Source organism: Zootoca vivipara, chromosome 7 (genome assembly GCF_965207765.1).
Source record: "Zootoca vivipara chromosome 7, rZooViv2.hap1.1, whole genome shotgun sequence".
NCBI classification, from domain to species: Eukaryota; Metazoa; Chordata; class Lepidosauria; order Squamata; family Lacertidae; genus Zootoca; species Zootoca vivipara.
The window spans coordinates 54,715,946-54,731,505 of NC_142590.1; the positions used below are offsets into that span (position 1 = coordinate 54,715,946).

At 45.4% G+C, this 15,560-nt stretch overlaps 1 protein-coding gene across 5 annotated transcripts in view; it reads right to left on the minus strand.

Annotated features, from left to right (window-relative positions):
• Window positions 1–15,560, minus strand: part of LRRN2 (leucine rich repeat neuronal 2) — a 289,597-nt gene that overhangs the window by 142,907 nt on the left and 131,130 nt on the right. For 4 of the 5 annotated variants that reach the window (XM_088674271.1, XM_035122489.3, XM_088674272.1 and 1 more), the window contains 2 exons: window positions 5,411–5,460; window positions 2,545–3,906 (listed from right to left, as the gene is read on the minus strand). The gene's annotated coding sequence lies outside the window, so the exon portion shown is untranslated. The remainder of the gene's footprint in view (window positions 1–2,544; window positions 3,907–5,410; window positions 5,461–15,560) is intronic. The other variant, XM_088674273.1, reaches the window with a different exon arrangement.

Sequence of the window (15,560 nt, forward strand, 5' to 3'; positions counted from 1 at the left end):
AAATAGGATCATCACAGAAATTTCAGCATACCTCCAGGTCCGTTTCCTCACTTTCCTACTAGCAGTTGCTCTCCAGGCTCATCTGCCTTACTTTGAGTCCCTAAGGTATCTACTTGCCCACCTCCTAGGACCAAGACCCTTCTTTTTCAAGATATCCAGATATTCTGACAGCAAGCCACAGGTACCTCCTAATCCTAGAAGAGTGGAGGGCAACCTTTTGGAGCTGAATTTCCCTCTGGCTGGCAATAAGCAGTGGCTGTCCAAGCCATTTGATTATGGTTTCCTTCCAAGAGCACATCCTGAGACTCTGGGAGCCTAGTGAGGAGAGGGCTGAGCATGCTGACCATACAGATCAAGAACCAAGAGCAGCTTTGGGCATTTAACAGAATCGGGGGGGGGGGAGGAAGTGTGACTGACTTGTGCTCCTGCTTTATGCACTTCTCCCCCCACCTCCAAGGTGAGATGTGCAAGTCATCTGGGCGTCATTTCTGTGTGCAAATCCCCCTCCCCAGCACACACGCACACTGGAGATGCTAATAAGAAATGCTAAAACAAGTCTGGGTCAAATTCCTTCACTTCTTCATCAACAGCCTGTAAAGGATCGGCTACTGCTGAGGAGAAACACACTCCCTTTCGACAGAAGAGCATCATTGTGCCAGGAGCCTTGCATTGGAGGCAAGAGGGGAGGACCCTTCTGTAGCCCTGCAACACAAGCCTTTTGACATGGAGATCTTGTAGAGAGAGTTAGGTTTGCGGACACCTTTGGAGCACATTCTCTCTCCCCCTCCAAGAATTCTGGGCAGCTTCGTTTACCCCTCGCAGAGTTACGATCCCTAGCAACCCTTAACAAACTACAGAGCCCAGGAGTCTTTGAGGGGATGTGCGCTGAATGCACTTTAAAAGTATAGTGTGCACACAGCCTTAGGCAAAGGATGAGAGAATGACAGATACAGGTCCATGCATCAAGAAAGAAAGAAAGAAAGAAAGAAAGAAAGAAAGAAAGAAAGAAAGAAAGAAAGAAAGAAAGAAAGAAAGAAAGAAAGAAAGAGGAGAGGGGCAAGTGATCTGATTGCTATGAGGGAACTACCGGTATGCACACACAGCCTTCCTGATGCTCACTGTAAAAAAATATCCCTCCTTTTCAGTGCCCCCCCTTCCCCTTAGAGAGAGCTTCTGCTCCATTACTAGGGAAGGTTTGCTTCACAGCCATGATCTAATCTAACTAACTGCATGATCTAACACAGAAGTGAAAGAAATACAAATTATTTACAGATCTAGTTCATGTGACGAAAGCTCCCGTTGGGAAAAACTCCCTTTGCCTCGCCACGGGGATACACTGCTTTCCCAAGATGGGTTGCAGATCAGAAGCAGGATTGCAGGGGGAAGGCTGAACAGAGTCTCTTCACATGTGGGTAGGATATGCCATAACTACAACAGGGAAACGGTTCGGTAGGGCTGTAAGCACACGCAAGGAAGGGAACTGAAAGAACCAGACAGCAAGCACAGCCCCCTCCAACGCCTTCACTTGTTCCGCCAGCAACTCTTCGGCAGAGCAGACCCCCACCGCCTTCCTTGCTCGCTTCCTCGCAGGTTAGCCTGGCTCTCTCTCTGGGATGACGACAGACAGCCATCGCCGGGTTATTATTGCAGGAGGCTTTAGGAAGCTGCTGGCAATGGTGAGTGAAGGTGGTTCTTTGGCTTGTCTGCAGAAGCCAATGTGGCTTCCTAATGCACCAAGTTCCTATTCCACCACCACTCATCTCTCTCTCACAAACACATACACGCACACTTCACTCTCTCGATCAGCTCTTCCTGGGTATTATGATGTCTGCAATCAGAGCCCTTTTCGTTCATGGCACCATCGCAGGATTGCTAGGCTAGACGGCCTGAGCCCAGGCAACCTCTTGAGATCCTAAGGTTCGTCGGGGTGAAATGCACGGGGCCAAGTGAGCCTCAGCCTCTCCGCCAGGGGAGTGGAGGCTGGATCCTGTGACTACATGTAGACGACCGGTGTCAACCTCACCCCCACACACACACCCCACACGGGGACCACCCCCTCCATGGGAGCCACTCCGGATCTCCTTGGATAAGTGTGTGTGTATGTGCATGTGTGAGAGAGAAAGAGAGACCCGGACACACCTGGATCAGAACGCCCGCTCTGTACAGCTGCCTCGGATTCCAGAGGATCGACTCCGGATCCACGCCGCCACCGGGCGCGAAATTTGGATCGAAAGTTCGCAGTCGATTAGCGCCCTCCTCTTTCCCACCTAGTCCGTCTCCCTCCAGCCTTGACTTTCTTATCAGTTCCCCGCACCCAAAAACAGACCATCCGAGACACTAGAGCGACAAGGCAGCGGCTTCATCCCCGCGCGAACCCCATTCCTCGCTTCTGCCTCTCCCAGAACAGGAGAGAGCGCGCGGGCGAAACCCACCCAGCGAGGGTGTCCGTCAAATCAAACCTCCCTCCCCGTCGGTAAGTCCCCCTACCTGCCACCCCCCTCAAATGCCCCCCGCCACGGGTAAAGGACAAGGAGCTCAACTTACCCTTGGATTCTCCTCTCTCCTCTCCTCCTAGCTGCTGCTCCCTGCCATCGAGGCACGCACATCTGGCTCAGACGGATCCTTGGAGTTGGCAGACACAAGGAGGCTGGCGGCGGCGGCAAGTGGGGGGCGGTGCGGTTCTAGGGCCCAGACGAAGCTCGGGAGCTTGCCCAGACTCCCCCACCCGGACGGAGGGGATAGCAGGCGAGGACTCTGCCTCCGAGGCTCTCTCCTTCCTCGTTCCCTGCGCGCGCTCTCGTCTCGCTCTCGCTCTCTCCTTTCCAGCTAGTTGTTGGGGAAGCGGCGGGGAGAAATATCCTCTTTCCTTTCCCCTCTCTTACATCTTATTTGCGATCTCTCTCTCTCTCCTTTTCTCTCTGCCGCCGCCACCACCACCGTGTACACCTCCCTCCTCCGCCTCCTCTCCCTCTAGACTCCCTCCCTCCCTCTAGCTGGAGTCTTGTCACTGCAATGTGCCACCCACCTGAATCAGCTCCTGCCTGCTTTGCCACTTAACTCCTGAGGCACCAGTCGCCTCGCTGTGGTAAACAACCCGGGAGAGGGACCCTGCCTGCGTGGCAAGAGGCAAGAGGCAGGTGATGGTGTCAGAGCAGTCAGAGCAGGCTGCTGGCAGCCAGAGCCCAGGCTTCAGGAGAGCAGCTGTCTCCAGGCAAAGGCTGCCATCTCTGGGCGTTCGGGTGGAAGTTTCCAGAGATCGTGCCCAGGCGTGCGCCGTGGGGTGAGGGAGCACACGGGGAGAACAAGGCAGAAGAGCCAGAAACTTGTTTTTATTTATTACTTTTGTTTGATGCCTTTTACCCACAAAGGAGCCCAGGGCGGCAGATGTGGAGATGTTAAAACAATGCAAAGTAAAAAATAAAATGAACATATTTAAAATGTTTAGAACATTGAAAAGCATCAAAAAGCAATCACATACCCTCACAGTTGGTAAATTCAAGGTTGCCATGGCCAGTCTTGCCTATAACCCATCAAATCCCTGAGTAAACAGGGATGTCTTTCTGCTGAAAGTCAATAATGAGGGAGACAGAAGCACCTCACCAGCGAGGGCATTTCGCAAACGGGGAGCAACCACCAAGGAGCCACTGTTGTTACAACGCCTATGCCTAATATTATTAATAAAATTTCTATTCTGACAAGCAACAAAGCCATAAAACAATATAAATTAAAACATTAAGACCTTCTTAAAAAGAAAATTAAACACAGTCCCAAGATCCTCACAAACCAGTGCTTTTTTCTGGAGGTCCTCAAGGGTATGCAGTACCGGCTCCTCCCCCCCACCCCCAAATGTTAAGAATGTGGCACTTACTGTAACAACTTCATGATGAGTACTGACGCCTTTCCCCCCTAAAAAATAAAAAAGCACTGCTCACAACCAACCATTTCAAGGTTTCCAGGAACAGTCTATTTCAACTACCAAATGCTGGATGAACAGGAATGTTTTTAAAATTCCTCCTGAGTAGTAATAATAAGGAGGTGACAATGGCAAAAAGGGGTGGGGGGAAAGCCGTTTGAAAAGTGCTGAAGACAGAGTCGTATGGGGGGGGGGAGAGCCAGGCTTTTTGCCCCATGTGAAGCCTCCAAAGGAGTGCCATTGAGGCTCCCAGGATGTGTGTGTGCACACGTGCAAATGCACATGTGTGTGTGTGCACCAAACTTTGTCTTTGACCTGGCTGAAATCAAGCCTAGTTTCATCCCGCTGAAGAGAATCAGTTTCAAAAATACTCCACCCAGGAAAGCATAAGAATGCAAGGAGAGCCTGATGGATCAGGCCACGGACACATCTAGTCCAGCATCCTGTTCTCACAGTGGCCAACCGCATGCTTGGAGAAAACCCACAAGAAGGATTCAGGAACGAGAATTCTCTCCTCTCCTGTGGTTTCTAGCAACTGGTATTCAGAAGCATTGCTGCCTCCCACTGTACAGGCATATTACAGCCATCTTGGCTAGTCAACTTTGATGGTTCTCTCCTCTACAAATTTGTCTACCATATTTTTCACTCCATTAGATGCACTTTTTTTCCTCCTAAAAAGTAAGAGGAAATGTCTGTGCATCTTATGGAGCGAATGCATGGTCCCTGGAGCCGAACTGCCTAGGGGAGAAAAGCAGATCATGCTTAAAAAAAAGAGCTAAAGGCTAACAAGAGGGAAAGAGAACCCACTCAGCAGCTGATTGCAAGAGATCAGGGAGGGAGATAAGAGAAGCTAGCTTCCTTCCCACCCTGTCCCCTTGCCCAGGCCTCCATTGTTGTGTTTCCCCAGCAACATGTGACTGGCTGATTAGATTATCTGTCTAGAAACTATAGAAAAGGCTCCCTTTCCTTTCCTAAAGATGCTGCAGATCTGTGAGTTACACTCCATAAAAACAGGATTTTTTCCCTTTGCAAGGTAAGCTCAACAACTTTGAGCTGATCCTCAAAAATGGAGCTTTCCCCGTTTGCACAAAAGCTGTACAACTGTGAGCTGATCCCCCCCCCATGGGGCTTTTCCCATTTGCAAAAGAAGCTGCACAGCTTTGAGCTGATGCTCAAAAAAATGGAGCTTTCCCCCTTTGCAAAAAAGCTGCACAACTGGGAGCTGTCCCCCCCCCCCAAACCAGGGCTTTCCCCCTTTCCTCCTCTCAAAATTAAGTGTGTCTTTTGGTCAGGTGCATCTTATGGAGCAAAAAATACAGCCATCCTCTTTTAAAGCCATGTAGGTTTCTGCCTCTATGTGGGAGCAAGTTCCATAATTTAACTATATGCTGTGTGAAGAGGTTCTTTCTAAAGCAAGAAGCATCATCAGAGTTCAAGGACACAATCCAATCAGGGGAAAATTAATAATAGTAAAAGTAATAATAATTAATAACTCACCTTTGTTCTTATCAGGGACTCAAGGCAGCTTACAGATAAAATAGGAGCAGCTAAAAACAGAGAAAAAAAGAAAATAATTTAAAAAACAATTAAACATTAATAGAATTAACACTATATAAAAAACATATAGATAACTACACTAATACCAGCATGGCACCAGCCCTTCCCTTAAAAGCAGTCAGTTTCCAAAAGTCTGTTGGAATAAGAAGGGATAACAAGGAGGGAACCTGTCTAACTTCTCAAGGGAAGGAGTTCCAAAGTCTGTGAGAAGGCGCTCTCCTGCATCTCTACCAAGCATAGATGTGAGGGTGGCAGGACTGCAAAGTGTCTCCTCCCTTAGAACCTGGGCAGATTATATGACAGAATATGGTCTTTCAGATAGCTTGGACCTCAGTCATGCAGGGCCAGCATTTTGAATTGTGTCCAGAAACAGACCAGTTGCATGCTCCCTACCCTATAACCCCTGAGGAAAGTTTAAAGCATGGCCAGCAAGGGATATGTCTCAAGGGCTGGACAGAGAGGGCCCGAAGTGCCCCACGCACGGAGGAGGAGAAGCCTTATGTTTCTTTGCTGCAAGACAGTACCAGGAGTTCTACAGGGAAACGTCAATAAGAGAGTCCCATTGCTGTGTACTGTGTGACGCAGGTCAGTGTGACCTCTGCATTAGAGAACCCGTGTGCACATACTGATGCAGAGGAAATGGAGCAGCTCAGGCTGCTGTCCAAGAAAGAGGAAAAAGAGAACCTTGCATTAAAGGAAGAAAATGTGTCTCAGCAGCCAACCTAAGCTCAAAACCACATGCTTCATTTATTCATTATGCTATTTATAGGTCGACTCATTATAGAAAGTTATCTGGGCAGCGTACAGCATAAAACATTGAAACATTTAAAAATCACATTACAGTAAAATTGAATAAAACACCAACCTTCCCCAGCTATGATATAGCTGATTCAGAAGATCTGCTTCCTGCTAACTCTCCTATACATCAGTTTCAAATATCTATGGATTGAATTCTGGCCCTTTCGCTATAATGACATAACACAGAGAGCTAGCTACCATACTGGGTAGACCTAGAAAGAATCCTGTTATCCTAAAACAATATAATAGCTCATTGCCCATGTCCTATGCCTAGAAATAGAGTTAACATCAGAGTTTGGAGCTCTTCACCCTTTTGAAGGCCCACGAGAGTTCACATTAAGCAGTGGGGGGGGGGGTGAAGATCAACTCCCTTTCCTTATAGCTAAACATTCATTAAGATCCAAAAGACCGCTGCTGCCCTAACCATGGCTTTTGTTTAGAAGCTATTTCGCAAACTGTGGGACTCGACATGCGAGGACGATGGAAGAAACCGCCAGCTGAGAAATGCTGGCCTGTCACCTCCATCTCAGAGTCAGCTGCACCACAAAGGCTGACACAATTTTGACAGCATCAGCATTGAACCTGTTTTTAGCTGTCCTTCTAAGCTTTCTCTCAAATCAGCTTTATGAAGGCGCCAATCAGCACTCTTGCTCAAATTCCATTCTGTGCACACCCTGGTTCACCAAATAATCAAATCTACGTAAGGGGCAGGGGCAGCCCATCCTGTTTCACCACTTGAGGCAAAATGGAAGGTGCAGCAGCTAATTCCAGGGTATGACCCACAATCAGAGCTGGCTGGCATCAGCGCCTGGCATTACTGGTCAGCTGCCAGGGCCCAAGCAGTTTGGCAGAACCCACTCTTATGGTCCACCCTGCACCTCTATTAAACGTTCCTTGCTTGACACTCCAAGCATGGTCAGGAAGGATCTAGCCAGCCCTTTAATTTTTGACAGTGCCCCTGACAGTGTCAATCTGGGGCACTGTGGGAAATTAAAAGTGTGGCTGGACACAGCTCCCAAGTGCTGCACAGAGCATTGCCTCCACAGTCTGATAAGCCCACCAGGCTTCCAGAGGAATGGAGTCTCACTTCATCTGAACCTCCTCCCAACCTTAAACCTGTGCTGCCTACGGTGCACTGTTCCCTCAGCCAAAATTGATGGGGTCACAACAGTTTGGGGGCTCCTGGGAGCACCAACAGTGACTAAGAATAGGCACTCGTTTCTTGTTTTGCTTTCTCCACACATTAGATTTTAGATGGCAACTTGGTCTCCTTCCTAACAATATGCCTGAGGGCAGTGAACTAGAGAGGAAAGAGAAAGAACACATGCATCTTAGAGGGGGGATGAATGCAATGACCTGATTTTGTTGGCAGTGCTGCAGCAACGTACTCTTTGTGTCTGATAAGACCCATGAGCTCAGTTTAAATGGCTGCTTCTGCACTTGGTCAGAATGAATGTAAGTCTGGGACTCAACATTTTAGCTAAGCTTAGTTCTGTTCAAGGCATGTGTTTTACTGAAATGCTTTCCCAAAGGTGGATGGGTTTTCCAAATGGGAATCTCATTGAGAAACAATGAAATGAGCCCATTGGTCTGGAGATGCACAGGAATGGTCACAGTTCTGGCCCAGAGAAAATCAATGTCTGCGTATTTTTATGCATGGAATTCAAGGGGTCTGCCATGAGCTCTTATTCTAAAATTCCAAATGTCTTAATTTTGCAAGGGATGGACAGGACACTCTTGTTGCTGGAGGGTGTTGTGTCGGATTATTGTGAAAAGGTTTGCTGCTATGACTTTGCCCTAAAGCAAGAGCTGATCATAGTGTGGAATCAGACAAAAGTGTATTCCTGTTCTTCCATAGTCAGTTGATGCTTCTTTATGAGAGCTGGTTGTTAGAAGCTAGTTTACTGGTACAGAGATAGGTTTTGGAATGGGGAAGGTGGCAAGTCCCACCACCACCACCACCACCACCACCCAGCTTGGGTTTTAAAAAATAAAATTGGTTTAAAGCAGATCTAAACAGTGCCTGGAAGCTGCAATTCAGCTGTACAGATTGGGTTTCCCTGGGAGAAAGCAGTGGGACAAGTGGAAGTTTGGAAGAGTTCTAAGCGGCTGGTCCTGGAATGAGCAACCTTGTCAGTGACAGATTGGAGAAGGGGCACATGATCCGCCATGCCTCCAATCTGAGCAATGACAATTGGATCCTTCTGCTCAGGAGCTCATCAGAACTGATGGGGAGGTGGATCCAGCGCAGATAGATCTAGCAAAATATTTTAGACTGTTGAGCTGGGCTTAGCATGTCATTCACATGTCTAGATTGCAACTGAGCACATGATCTATTATAGGCATAGGCAAACTCTGGCCCTCCAGAGGTTTGGAACTACAATTCCCATCATCCTTAGCTAACAGAACCAGTGGTCAGGGATGATGGGAATTGTAGTCCCAAACATCTGGAGAGCCAGAGTTTGCCTGTGCCTGATCTATTATAATGCAAAGGTTTTCCAGGATGTGGGAAACCATAAACTGCACACAAGTCAATCTGTGCTGGGTCAGAAAGTTGTGCACATAACTCTCAATTTCAGTGTTTGGGAGGCGCATTCATGCTAGCATAATCAGGTATGTGTGAAATGTACTTCATTAGAAAGTGTGTTTTCCTAGATTCTAACTTCTCATGGATTCTCAAGGGAAATCAGTTGCCCAAATCAAAATCTGAGTGGTTCCATGTAGGCTTCTGTTCTTCACTGCATTCACTTTAATTCGAGTCTCTAGATATTTTTGGTGCATGTAATTTACCTGTGGCTGAAATCCACCATGGTGTTTGTACTCTCACATCAATGCATTAATGCTAAGTCATTATCATGGAATATTTTCTTCAAGGCTGCACTGCAGCATGGGGGTTGTATTCCAACGGTGTAAGTATTTAGCCATTCTAGGGGATTTGGGAATATGTGCTCACAATTTTAAGCAGGACTTGTCATGAAAAGGCTGTTCTGAGATTTGACAAGGGGTGGCCTGGTGGCACACAAGGATTAATATGATGAGAATGATGACATTGCAAGAATTCATAATGCTTGTTGCCATGGCACTAGAAAACACTCCTTGGATGAGCATGTAGCACATACAACTAAAGTGAGGTGGGTTTTTGCTAAGTGTATTCTGCAAATTGTAGTCCACTAACCTTTACCCAGAGTGGAACCATTGAAATCAATGGACCCAAGTTAAACATGGTCATTAGTTTCAGTGGGTCTACTCTGAATAAAAGTTAGTTTGAATATAACCAAAGATTCTGTTCTATTTTGATGGAACTGAGAATTTTAAATCAAATTCTCCCTTTGGGGTGGGTTTGTCAGTAACACAGTGTCTGCCTTTGCTTCACACCCTTTGCTCTTAATTGGCTGGAGTTGACGCTTGCTCTCAATTAGCACTTTATAGCTACAGGTGAAACTCGGAAAATTAGAATATCGTTGAAAAGTGCATTTATTTCAGTAATGCAACTTATTATTTTTTCTTTTTCTTTTAATTTTTACAAATGCTTTCTTTCATTTGGAAATTGGAAATTTGGAAATTCCACAGTAATAAAACAAATAGTTACAATAATACAAAAATAAACAAAAATAAACATAGGGACCCAGGTGGCGCTGTGGTTAAACCACTGAGCCTAGGGCTTGCTGATCACAAGGTCAGCGGTTCGAATCCCTGTGACGGGGTGCGCTCCCGTTGCTTGGTCCCAGCTCCTGCCAACCTAGCAGTTCTAAAGCACGTCAAAATGCAAGTAGATAAATAGGAACCGCTACAGCGGGAAGGTAAACAGCGTTTCCATGTGCTGCTCTGGTTTGCCAGAAGCGGCTTTGTCATGCTGGCCACATGACCTGGAAGCTATACGCCGGCTCCCTCAGCCAATAATGCGAGATGAGCACGCAACCCCAGAGTCAGTCACGACTGGACCTAATGGTCAGGGGTCCCTTTACCTTTACCTTTATTACATTTCATTAATTACATTCCATTTATAATTGACCCACCTAATGACAAATAATTACAACAAATAAAGGCTTGACATATCTAGCTTTGCATGTCATGCATCTATCTTATATATTGGTTTCACCTTTTAAATTACATTACTGAAATAAATGCACTTTTCGACGATATTCTAATTTTCTGAGTTTCACCTGTATATAAAATCCTGAGAGTTTTTGTTGTTTTTTGCCAGCAAGGGGTTTTTGGAGCAGGTTTCTGATTAGTCCTGTCTGTCTGTCTGTCTGCCCGCCCCTATTCTACTGAGCCTCACACCTATTTCTTTTCTCCACTTTCTATTATTCACTCAATATCATCTTGAATTCTTGCCTCTGGACTAGCCTGGCTATTGCTGTGTGACTCCAGCTAATTCTCAGGTGTGGGTGTAGCCTCTGTTTACCCTTTTCCTGCAGACTGATTAGTGCCTTTTCTAACAGTACAGTAACTTCCACTGAACCCATTTGGGATGGAAGGTCATTATCGCCTTGCAGCTACGCTGAGCTGATTTGCACTAAGGTGACCCCCTCACCTCTGTGCTCTTCTAAGCACTCAGAAAAGGATTGGGCTGCTTGCTGGGTTTCAGATGGAAGCCTGTTTCAAGCAAGCTCTCAAGCACCAAAGAGATGGAAGAATAAATGGAAGCACTTCTGTTTCCGTCAGCAAGCCCTTCAAGCATACCTTGATCTCATGCTTTTAATAAGCAGACAGAGGTTCAAGGACTATTATCTTCCTGCTATTCAAACATCCCGAGTCAATCTTGAGACCAATTAAGGGACTGATTTAAAATAAGGAGATTTTAAAATAAGGAAAACAAACTAGAAAGGTAGGCATTGGAAGCCCTTGTATTTGCCTTTGCCTTTCTAATCTTTGTTTACACTGGGGTAATGCTTCCAAGCTTTACTCCAAAAAATAGGAGAAAATGTGCACAGACACCCTAGGATTCTTCAGAGTTCATCCACTTCCCACTTACAAGAGAGCAGAAAGCTTTTTATTTCATAAACCGCCCTGTGATCCTCAGATGAAGAGTGGTATAGACATCCAGGACTCCACTTGGCAGAATAAGCTGGTGGGGCTATAGTAGGGCTGGCTTCCACATGTTGAAATAAGTCATGTACTGTAATGCATTGGTTGTGAGTTTGTGGGTGCCCCGACTCCCCTAAACTCATGGGTTCCAAATTCTCCCCTAATTTATTGGGTCTAATGGGTGTTGGAGTTAAAAAAATTATTGGATTAATAGCATGGGTTGCCAGATACTGGATTTAGCAAAGTCTTAAAATACAAGCCAAACCAGTTTTCCATTCAGGAAATTGCCTGGGAGAAGAGCCATTATGAAGAACAAAAGGCAAGACGGCGAGCCATTCAGAAGGCAAAGTCTGTGCCAGTCAGCAAGGGAAAAGGGCTTCTCCCCTCAACTCTGGGTTAGTTAGCAGGATAAAGGCCAGAGCTGGAAAGAGTGTTGTTTAGGATTGCAGTTGGCTGGGATGTGAACTGGGAGAGAAAAGGGGAAGTCTGTAAAATGCAGTAAGCTGGAGCAGTGGGACACAGCGCCATGGTAGATTTCTGCTGGCATTCAAGACTGAGGGCATGGAATAAGTAAGAACTGCTTGGAGTGTAATGTCGTGAGCCCCTCCATCATAGGCTCAGGTTGTATATATGTGTAAATAAGTCATATATCATAAAGACACCACATTCTCCACTGTGTTCAAAGGAAACACAAACCCTGGGTAAGCACCTGGAGCTCTGGAATTTCACACTGCTCAGAGATTGGGCTGCTTACATCTCAAGAGGGCCCCATTCCATCAGACCATTAAGTCTGGGATTGAAAAATACCCAACTACACCACTATGAAATTCAGATGCAGGAAAATGTTGTTGTTAAGAACATCTTTTGCATAGAGACTAACACCTACAAAAGCTAGCATTCTAGAAAAGGAACTTCCAGTGGACTTTTAGGTGATGTCCCTTTGTATTAAGTAGTGTTAAGTGTTAAGGAAATCAAAACCGCTAATTTTATCCTTGCATTTCTCTCTCTCTCTCTAAATAAACACTATTTATTTATTTGTTTTGTTTAAGCTGTGTTAAGGTAGATAATATATAAGAAGTACAGTATGTGTGGGCATTCCCTGAAGTACAGCAACTGACTTCTGCTTCTCTGCAAATCCATCACTTTGAGACCCAAATGCTTTGCACTCACGCACCATTGCGCAACTTCTCTTTATCCAGAGAGTAAAACTGTTGGACGTGTTTATGCTGCAACTTTACTATTCCATAATAAGCACCACCAGATTCATTGTGACACTAAACATCCCATTAAGCATTCTTAGGTTTGGAGAAGTCAGGGCCAAACTAATTTGCTGGCAGCAGATCTGTGTGTTTAAATCCAGACTAGCTGTAATTATGTAGAAAGCAGGGGTCCGATTTAAGTCTTCCCTGCTATGGTGAGATGTATTTCTGCTTAAATTATACTAATTGCTTCTAAATTTCCATCTGTCCATATTCTTTGGAATGCACAAATATCCCCCCCCCTCTTTCTAATGATGCATAACTAGTCCTCTGATCTCACCTGCCCTTCCTGGCTTTAAAATGATTCCCTACCTCTCACTTTGTACCTGATTTCCATTGATCCAGGGTTCAACACATGGATCTGTGGCTGTCCAGTCCAATTTGGCCCTTAACTGGCTTGTACATTCTACAGAAGAAACCAATGCAGTCCAGGCTGTTGAAGAGTAAATAAATTCAGCACACCTCCATGGAAAAGAGCCTTTAGGCTACAACCCTATAAGCACTTGCTTGGGAAGAGCCCCCGTTGAACTCACTGGGGTATACTTCTGAGTAGTACACCATTAGCCATCTGTGATTGTGGGGAGGTGTTCAAGTTGTGGTCTCTGCAATAAGAATAGGTGTCCCACCCTCTTCAAGGCCATTAAATGGTGGGGGGTGACTCTTCCCATGCTTTTACGTCATGTTTTTGTGTGCATTCATAACTGTAAAAACAGTTTCAGGCAATCAGAGATGCAGGGCAAACATGATGAAAAGCACATCAACTCAGATTTCTATGCTTTTAAACCTCCAGAGTGGAGTTTTTGAATCTCTCCAGTGATAAGACGTGCAAGCTGTATCCAAGCCAAGGATGTTACTAATCACTGTTAGGGTGGCCACTTACTCACTGCCAACTAGGGGAGACAAAGGGTGTGTGTGTAGATTTTAATACAAATTGTACATACAAATTTTTATATATAGGTACAAATTTAGAAGTAATTACTATAATTTAAATAGAAATGCACCTGATCAGGCTTGCTTCCAGAGTGTCACTGTTTTGGGGGGTGAGATTCAATTCCTATTGCCAGGAAATTCAGGTTGCACAATTCAAGTTTATTTGGAGCTTTTACACTGCAAACTTCCTTCCCCCAAAGGCTGGACTTTTCGCAATAAGGAACGTGATGGGGAAAAGCACTGAAGAGTGTGGGATGACACCTGTTGGACACAACACCATCGAACCTCCCCACAAACAGATAAGAATAAATGCTAAATAAATTGCTGTCCTATTTTAATCTCCCTGCAAAGAAATCAGGATGAAGTCTCAATAAACAGGTTGTATGGATGCAGCCTAGGTGACCTCTGTGTGTCGGCTGCCCAGGTGCTCATTGAACTTGGACCAGGCAACCCTTCAAATAAAGGTCTGTCCTGTGTAGGCCATGTATCCACCCTAATCAATTAACTTCCAAGCACCTCAACAACATCACACTACACTTTGCTTATGGTGCGTGGATGGTGTGAGGACATCACCTGTGACCCAGCTTGCCACTGGGAGTGCAATTGGGTCAATTCACTTGCAAACAGATTGGAGTGATGCACCCAACTGTGATCTGAACTCATTCATAAGTCAGCCTCCATTTTCCATTCACCTCAAAGTGCATTGCCCTAGAAAAAGAAACAAGAATGTGAATACCAGCTCATTTGAATCTCCCCTGAGTACAGAAGCTGCGGGTGGGGAGACAGAGAGGTGCAGACATTCAGATCATCCAGTTCCACCATGTATATAAGTGTCCTTGGCAGGAGGAATATTCAGGACACCGGCAGTAATATCTGGACAATTTTCAAATCACTACATATTTTTTTAAATTCTATTATAGTATCATCAGCATGGAGACTCTGTGAGCTACTAGACTAGTAAAGAAGGATGGTAACTTGTGCAGCAGAAGAAAGATCCATTTACTGTAGCAAAAAGCTCCCTCTAGTGGAAATCCTCTGTGACCACTATAGCAGAAGAATCCAAGTTCTAAAAGTAATAATAATAAAAAGCTTTTGCTCACAGCAGAAACTGAAAATAGTTTTAAATTTGAACACACACTCAGAGAAGCTAACATTTTCTGTTTATTTTCTTTAGCACAATAAACTGCTTATTACAGGATTTACAATATCATACATATCGGTTACAGGTAGGTAGCCGTGTTGGTCTGGTGTAGTCAAAACAAAAAATTAAAAAAATTCCTTCCAGTAGCACCTTAGAGACCAGCCAAGTTTGTCTTCAAAACTTAAATATTTTTTAAATTTCTCCCCTTTCATCCCACGAAGAATTAAATATCATAAACATCTATTCTTGGGGGGGGGGGACAAAGGAGAAATTCCATCTTTCCCCGTGTCCTGATCTGACTTTTGGACTGTCGGTACTTTATAATAGCACTGCTCTAGCATTTAAAATATGAATAGTTTGGCATGTGCGTGTGTGTTTGTTTGGGGGCTTTTGTTGTTTTATTTTTCTTTAGTAAACAGGCACCCAGTCCTGCAATCTTTGGCAAGTGCCCGTTGACAAAAAGAGATAGAGAGTGAGAGAGCAGAGCAGACCCTCTGACTCTACCGCCTTCCCCATTTATGGCAATGGAAGGGTGCCTGTCGCTTGCACAGGAGCTGCGTGAGTGCATCAGATCACACACAGGGCTCTGAATCAGGAGGCATGCATTTCTTCCTTTGAGTCACAACACTATATCCTAGAGTTGCATTGTATAAAGAAGACTTGAAGGCCATTTGGTCCAGCTTCCTATGCTGAGGGAGTGTTGCTGGGAAATAGAAGATCCTAACCAGTGACACATTGGTGAATTCTGAAATGAAGGAACTCATCATGACAGCCTCCATAGCCCACACCTGCAAGGCAAATCCAAAAATGCAGGCAGCTGCCTTGATCTACGACAGTCACAGAACAGCGACCTGGCAAAGTGCAATGTAGTGGTTAGCATGCTGGAATTTGGCTGGGAAGACCTTGGTTCACATCCCTGATTAGCCATGTG